At 44.2% G+C, this 8,099-nt stretch overlaps 1 protein-coding gene and 1 long non-coding RNA gene across 3 annotated transcripts in view; one reads left to right on the top strand and one right to left on the bottom strand.

Moving 5' to 3' along the window:
- Positions 1-8,099, top strand: part of LOC310879282 (histone-lysine N-methyltransferase Smyd1-like) — a 294,932-nt gene that overhangs the window by 101,890 nt on the left and 184,943 nt on the right. The gene's annotated exons all lie outside the window — the stretch shown is intronic.
- LOC310879296 overlaps positions 1-8,099 on the bottom strand; it is a 229,250-nt gene that overhangs the window by 84,393 nt on the left and 136,758 nt on the right. The window lies entirely within an intron of this gene.

Raw genomic sequence — 8,099 nt, 5'->3', positions numbered from 1 at the left:
TCGGTGGCGCGATATGAGCTTGTAGATCTGCTATTTTTCAATAGCTAAAGCATAACATGATGCCGACACCAAAATGGGTGCCCGGTCAGAATGGGTTAACAACGCATGAGATGCTGGTATAAAACCGAACATACAGGTATCAATTTTTAGCCAACAATTGTGTTTATAATATTTAGGTTTGAATGTGAAGTTGAGAAGGCTGCAGAATGTGCAGATTCAGTGTTTTCTGAAGACGTTTTCCAAAGGCGTCAGTAAGTTGTAAAAAATGCATCAGTAAGAATGTATACTACTGTTTATTACAACCCAGAATCACAGTTACTTGATTTGACCCAGTGTTATTTTGGGCAGCACATTTAGATTTTAGCCAGTTTCTTGAATAGTTTTCATTTAGTTTTAGTCACCCGGAATGTTTTTGTGTTTCAGTTTCAGTCGACTAAATATCGTAAGATTTTAGTCGACTAAATCTACAGTCGATTTAGTCGACTAAAATGAATTTTGGCGGGCCTTGATGCCGTCGTAATGACTGTTTGAACACCTGCTGAAAACTGATATTTTCAGCATGCAACCGAGTGACTTATACTGGATCTCTTGTCCACTAGTCCCTTCCTAACATTTTAGTCTAGTTTTTATTTGTTGACGAAATTGTCAGTATATTTAGTCTCATAGTTTTAGTCATCACAGCTTAGTTTCCATTTAGTTATCATCAGTGGAAAAAAGGTAGTCTTAGTAGTTTTAGTCGACGAAATCAACACTGATTATTTTGACCATGCAAAGATGAAAGCATGGATAAGATAAGGCAACACAAGGTGGTTTTATTTCAACAGGGCAATTCACTGAATTCAGTGAGCTTTGTGCAGAACATCAAGCGTAACGTAAACGCTAAACACAATTATAATTTGACATTAGGATGCGATAAAAGCAAAAATAACGGATACAATTGCAGACGGTGCAGAAGAGAAAATAAATAAAAGTAACTCAATGAAAGGCGGCAGCAAACGTCTTAACCCATTTAGGCCTGACGTCGAAATAATTTAAAAAAAGTCTTCTGAAAGAATATATGTTCAAAACGATTTTTCAAAAATAGCAGACCTACAAGCTCGTAGCGCGCCACTCGGTGGCGCGCTATGAGCTTGTAGATCTGCTATTTTTCAATAGTTAAAACACCAAAAGGGGTTCCCGTACAGTGTTTCAAAGAGTGAATAAGAGTGCCACTCTGAGAGTTTGCTCCAGATTATGTATACCCAGGGGGCAAAGGGGGTTGACCTGCATTTGCCATGACCTCAAAGGTTGTCCACCAGAAATAGTATCTATGACCCCGTAGGATCACAACCTATATGGACAACCCGGTAAATTTTTTGCTGGAAGTCCAATATGGCCGCCGCAATATTGGCCCCTATTAGTTATAATGGGGGGTGAATAGGGCAAAATTTTTAACCAAAACCAAAATCCACGAAACTTCTCAGGTTGATCAATGATATAAATATGAAGATTTTTTGTATTGAAAGTTTCCATGAATTTCAATATGGCCGCCACAATATGGCCGCCACAATATTGGCACCCAGAAAATATGGTTTGGCTCTAACTTCTGAACCAGATGAGCTAGAAACGCAAACTCGGTGTCTATTTCATGTTTTCTGACCATGAGAGACTCAATGGAATACCCATTTTCATTATTGGGTGTGTCTGGACCCTTATTGTGCATATTTACAAGATGGTGGCTACCCGAAATAGTGCTTTACCATGATTTCTACCATGATTGTTGACTGTTTTAGCAAACACAAGCAATATTAATCCATTGGCTAAGATTTATGACACAGAAGGGACATATATATTTGACCTTGCATATTGTCATTTCCCCTCAGATCCTATGTAGAGTTGTAGGAATGATTTCAGATAAAATCAGAGACCAAAACAATGTATCTTAGAGATTACTTTACTATGGGACTGATACTATGGGATTGAATGGGACTGAATGGGAGTGACAGTCCCATAGTAACAGTACCTCCCATTCACTCCCTCACTCCCATTCAGTCCCATTCACTCTGAATGGGAGTGAATGGGAGTGACAGTCCCATAGTAACAGTACCTACCATTCACTCCCTTTCACTCTGAATGGGAGTGACAGTCCCATAGTAACAGTACCTCCCATTCACTCCGATTCAGTCCCATTCACTCCCCCATTCACTCCCATTCACTTTTATTCACTCCCATTCAGTCACATAATAACAGTACACCCCATTCACTCCCATTCAGTCCCATTCACTCCCATCGTGTCAGTCCCATAGTAACAGTACCTCCCATTCAGTTACATTCCCTCCCATTCACTCCCATAGTATCAGTCTCATAGTAACAATACCTCCCATTCACTCCCATGCACTCCCATAGTATCAGTCCCATAGTAACAGTACCTCCCTTTCACTCCCATTCAGTCCCATTCAGTCCCATAGTATCAGTAACTCCCATTCACTCCCATAGTATCAGTCATATATTAACAGTACCTCCCTTTCACTCCCATTCAGTCCCATAGTATCAGTCCCATACAGTACCTCCCATTCACTCCCATTCAGTCCCATGCACTCCCATAGTATCAGTCCCATAACTAAAAAACGTTGCATGGATGCACCTGGGACGTATCCTCAGTGATGTATCCTGAGGTCAACGGGGTTCCGGGTCTCTCAACATCATACCCCTCACTCAGGCGACCCAGCCGGGGTTGATCAAGTCCCGACTTACGTCCCAGTAGCTATACCCTCAATCAGTCCCACTAGGGAAAAACCAGCGGCACACAATCCGTTGGAACTACTCCAGAACTACTCTGCCAGGGCTGGGAGGTACACTTCTGGCACATGGAGGGACTAGGCTCTGTGGGTTGTCTCCTGGTCGGGCCCCTCCTACGTCTCACCAGGTCCACTCCTGCTCTCACCAGGAGTAGAGCGAGGACCTGTGCGTTGCATCAGAGTCCCAGCACCAGACAGTTTATTCAGGAGTGGTGGGCATTGGGCAATGGTTCCGCAGGGTCATGGTGCTGCGGTTCCGCTTGCTGCTTGCATGGCCCTCCCAAACGCCTCACCGAGGGTTGTTGGACTTCATCCTCACGGAGGACACAGGCTGGGGCACTAACCCATACTGCTCACCCGGGTGCCGTCTACATTCCGGCTGTCACCCGTCTCTCCGGTGTCACCAGACTATACCTGGTTGTCACATAGTCTATTCCTATGAGTCACTATATAAATAGAAGAACTATAACTAAAAAACATCGCATGGATGCACCTGGGACGTATCCTCAGTGATGTATCCTGAGGTCAACGGTGTTTCGGATCTCTCAACATCATACCCATCACTTAGGCGACCCAGCCGGGAGTGATCAAGTCCCGACTTACGTCCCAGTAGCTACCCTCAATCAGTCCCACTAGGGAAAAACCAGGGGCACACAATCTGTTGGAACTACTCCAGAACTACTCTGCCAAGGCTGGGAGGTACACTTCTGGCACATGGAGGGACTAGGCTCTGTGGGTTGTCTCCTGGCCGGGTACTGTTACCCATAGTAACAGTACCTCCCTTTCACTCCCATTCACTCCCATTCACTCCCATAGTATCAGTCCCATAGTAACAGTACCTCCCATGCACTCCCATAGTATCAGTCCCATAGTAACAGTACCTCCCTTTCACTCCCATTCAGTCCCATTCACTCCCATTCTATCAGTCCCATAGTAACAGTACCTCCCATTCAGTCCCATTCACTCCCATTTTGAAAGGTGTGTTAAAATGGCCTAAGTCACATTTTATTATGACTTAGGCAAAATAATATGGCCTAAGTCTCCCTCTTGACATAGGCCATTGTTTTAATAGGGTGTAACAGGAAGGCCTTTTACATTAGGGCTCGGGTGATTTTACCAGAGGTGGCCAGCATCACCAGGTGGTGATTTAGGCCAAAAAAGCAATTTGGCAAAAAATGACTTAGGCAATTAGTTTAATAAGGTGACGATATTCAAAACAGTCAACAATCATGGTAGAAATCATGGTAAAGCACTATTTCGGGTAGCCACCATCTTGTAAATATGCACAATAAGGGTCCAGACACACCCAATAATAAAAATAGGTATTCCATTGAGTCTCTCATGGTCAGAAAACATGAAATAGACACTGATTTTGCGTTTCTAGCTCATCTGGTTCAGAAGTTAGAGCCAAACCTATTTTCTGGGTGCTAATATTGTGGCGGCCATATTGTGGCGGCCATATTGAATTTCATGGAAACCTTCAATACAAAATATGTTCATATTTATATCATTGATCAACCTGAGAAGTTTCGTGGATTTTGGTTTTGGTTTAAAATTTTGCCCTATTCACCCCCCATTATAACTAATAGGGGCCAATATTGCGGCGGCCATATTGGACTTCCAGCTAAAAATTGACCGGGTTGTCCATATAGGTTGTGATCCTACGGGGTCATAGATACTATTTCTGGTGGACAACCTTTGAGGTCATGGCAAATGCAGGTTTCCTAAAAAAAGGGTGGTTTGCCCCCTGGGTAGTAGTATTTATTTCACAAAGCACTGCTTGCTGCATCTGGCCCTTAATAAAGTATTTTGTACTGTAAGTAACTTGCATGTGTTTTCTTCCTGTCTGTGTCCCTTTTAACCACTTAAAGCCATATGGTTGACCGGAGTCCCTCAGGGCCATACCTATGTTCCCTCAGCCCTGAGGTGCGCTGCGGGTCGGGAGAGGGTTGCGGTTAGGTTTAGGTGTCTGCCCCGGGGGAGGTTAGGGTTAGGGTGAGGGAGGAGGTAGGTTGTCGTAGGCTGAGGGAACATAGAGCTGAGGGAACATAGAGCTGAGGGAACATAGGTACGGTCCCGGCCCAACTATACACTCTGTTAGAAAATAGCAGATCCACGCACTGTGGCACGTTGTTGCGAGCTTGTCCATTGGCTATTTCCAGCTAGATTAAGCCTTACCCACAATAAGGATGCTGGTGTTTAAGTGGTTAAAACCCCATGTATACATGATGTCATCAATATGACGTCATAGTACTGACATCATAGACTGGCCTGTTACAATGACGATGGCTACTGTGCTAAGTACAAACAATGGGTATACAGTAGTAGGTACATGTGTACCACTGCTATAGCATAACCAAAGGGGACTTTTAACCCATTCTGACCTGAGATCAGATTCATACGAGGTTTCCACTGGACACACACTGGTCCGATTAACCCATTCTGACCTGAGATCAGATTCTAAAAATGTCAGTCGTTCTTCGATTTTTCAAAAACAAGCTCGTACGCTATGAGCTTGTAGATCTGCCATTTTTCAATAGCTAAAGCATAACATGATGCTAACACTAAAATGGGTTCCCGTTCAGAATGGGTTAAGAATGCTAAGAACAGTGGAATATCTATATAATTAAACTATGTATATATATATATATATATATATATACTATATAGTGCTATAGTAACAACTGTGAGGCCTCTTATCGGTAGTCGTATTGGTAGTGTGGTGTTGAGGGCGTCTCCTGCACGTGGTCGTGGGGTTTGACGACGCCCAGAATGGAGATGCGATTCGGGTCCCAGACGCAGCTCTCTTCCAAGGCGCCGCCAATGGGGGGCACCCAGGCCGTGTCGTAACCGTGGTACTTCCAGGTGTACTGCCGCGGATGGCCGTCGTACTCGATGGCGATCACGTTGCCCACGTTGACCGCCACCCTAAAGACGATGCGCTGGGACTCGAGGAGATGGCGGGGGTAGCGGCTGGCTTTCTGCAGGTCCCGGCTGAGGTACACCCCGCGACCCAGCGCCCCGGCCTTGGACTGCAAGAAGCCCTGTGACCTGATGGAAGTGAAGTTTTCCCTGGCGGTTCCGTGGTACATGACGTAGACTTTATCGGATGTTGGTTGTGACGTGAAGTCAGTCATGGTGGCGGTTAGAGATGCTCAGCCCAGATGAACATCTGTCAAAACAGATATACTATTAGTAGGTGTAATAAAATGAGCTGAAGTGAATTGCATACAAAATAATAATAATCCCTTTGCGTGGAATATCTGGTGGTCCTCTCCCCGAAACATGTTAACAGAGTAGGCTACTGTAGATGTAATTTCCCTTGTTCTGGTACATTTTTAGTTTGATACTAATATATATCAGGCTTGCTTTTGCGTAGCATTGGAAAATGTTCGCTACAGTTTCAGCCATTAAAACGCAAAAAAAGTACGCCTACAGAAATGGATTTGATTGACCGAAGCGAAGCAATACCCATCTTTAATAACCATTTCATAAATGGAGTTGGATCGGAGGAACACACTTTTCTTTTTTTTTTTATAAATATTTTATCTCACAATTTTGTAACCCATTTTTTCACCCAGTGTCAATAATTGTTGTCTAATGTAATCCTGGGCGCTACACTTCCTCTGCCAACCTGGGGGGACTGATCGACTCATGCTGCCTTCTATGCATCAAGGAAGATTAGAGAAGGAAGTGACATGGTCCCATGACACTTTCATTTGAGCCAAATCTCGCACCGGAAGTTACATGAATACAAAGGGTAACAAGAAGACTCGCCCCGTTTCTGTTTTCCTCCCAGAAACTTCCCCAATGTGAGGGGTGGGAGAGGCTGGACAGCAGACGGCTGGATTTTGAATTTCTCTAACTATAAACTTTCAACTACAAATATAATTTATGAAAAGCTACTACAGTGAAGTCTGTTCACAGAAGTTGTTGTAGGATATGTGGGGATTATCTGACGAGGTACCATTTGAGTGGGCAAAACCTTACATATACTAAATAATACTAAATTGTTTATAGGGTCAATATAAGTAAAATAATATAGCCTTTCTACAGGAGTATCTTTTTATATTTTTCCAAAAAGAATACAAACAGCCAATAGCATATTACAAAGTTATCCCCCTCACTGGTGACAATTCCGGGAGGAAAAACGGGCAAGCACCGGGTCGAGTCTTCCGGTATTCATACAAAGCACTAAAGCAGTGAATGTAAATGATTCCCGAGCGCGGCACGGCTGCAGCTCACCGCTCCTTGCCCGGGGCTCACCGCTCTAAGAGACGGGTCAAATGTGGAGAATAGAATTTCACTGCGGTAACGTGTGAAACAAATCGTATGACTTTGACTTGACCAGCTCATGAACATTTTTTTATGAAACATTGAGACCTGTGTCATATAATCGGTTCAGGCATATAAAAGAAGACATATCACAGGTTGTTTTCTAATCACTTGCTTTTCGATGTGCACAGTACATCATTTTATTTGAGGATTTAAACAGCAGCAGGTGTCGTTTCTGTTCCGGGGGTAACGCGAGAAACGGTGGACAGTCTCACGATACTTGGCGCGTTCAGAAACTTACTTTTTGCTCTTTATAGATTCCTCTATAAAATTACACAGTATACACATTGAAAATCAACACGGCAGACAATAATGTGTTACATGTCTTCTGTTATTTGCCAGAAGCGATTGCTTTACAAAAGATCTCTGCCATAAATAGTGTTTGTTCATGAGCTGGTCACTGAGCTCTCATTGACTCCAGTGCATTCTGCCGAACTTCTGGGTGCAGTTTGGCTCCCATGACGAGTTTCCCCGGGTTTGGTCTATGGGACGGGCCTAGCCTTTATAAGAGGAGCACCTGCCACTGCCCCGGCAATCAATGTAGGATTGCACAGAGAGAAGAGCAGACCTTGGTAGGGCCAACCTGGCCAGTGGGCTGTAACTACTTCATTGTCTCCACCAGGCCGAAGGCATGTGGGGAGAGTATGTTTTGCACTCCGTCCGTCCGTGTGTCCGTCCGTCCGTGTGTGTGTCCGTGTGTCTGTGAACAGCTAATCTCGGCCACCGTTAACCCGGTCGATGCCAAACTTTCCAGAACGGCCTGTTATAGCGCCACCAGGAGGCCGCTTTGTGCAAAACAAGTTTTTGCACAGCACACCTACAGATTTTGTCCAAACATCACGCAAATTGGTACACAGTCTCTCTAGAGCCATTCAACGAAACCGGTCTTTCAGATTTCTCACACTCCATCCTGATTGGTTAAGATTGGCTTCCAAAGTTCACAGGAGTGCTCAGTTTCAAACAAAATGCTGCAAATCATGAACACAT

The sequence above is a fragment of the Protomyctophum parallelum genome (assembly GCF_964188405.1).
Source record: "Protomyctophum parallelum genome assembly, chromosome: 21".
NCBI classification, from domain to species: Eukaryota; Metazoa; Chordata; class Actinopteri; order Myctophiformes; family Myctophidae; genus Protomyctophum; species Protomyctophum parallelum.
The sequence above is the reverse complement of the archived record's forward strand: the minus strand, read 5'-3'. Positions and strand labels throughout refer to the sequence as shown.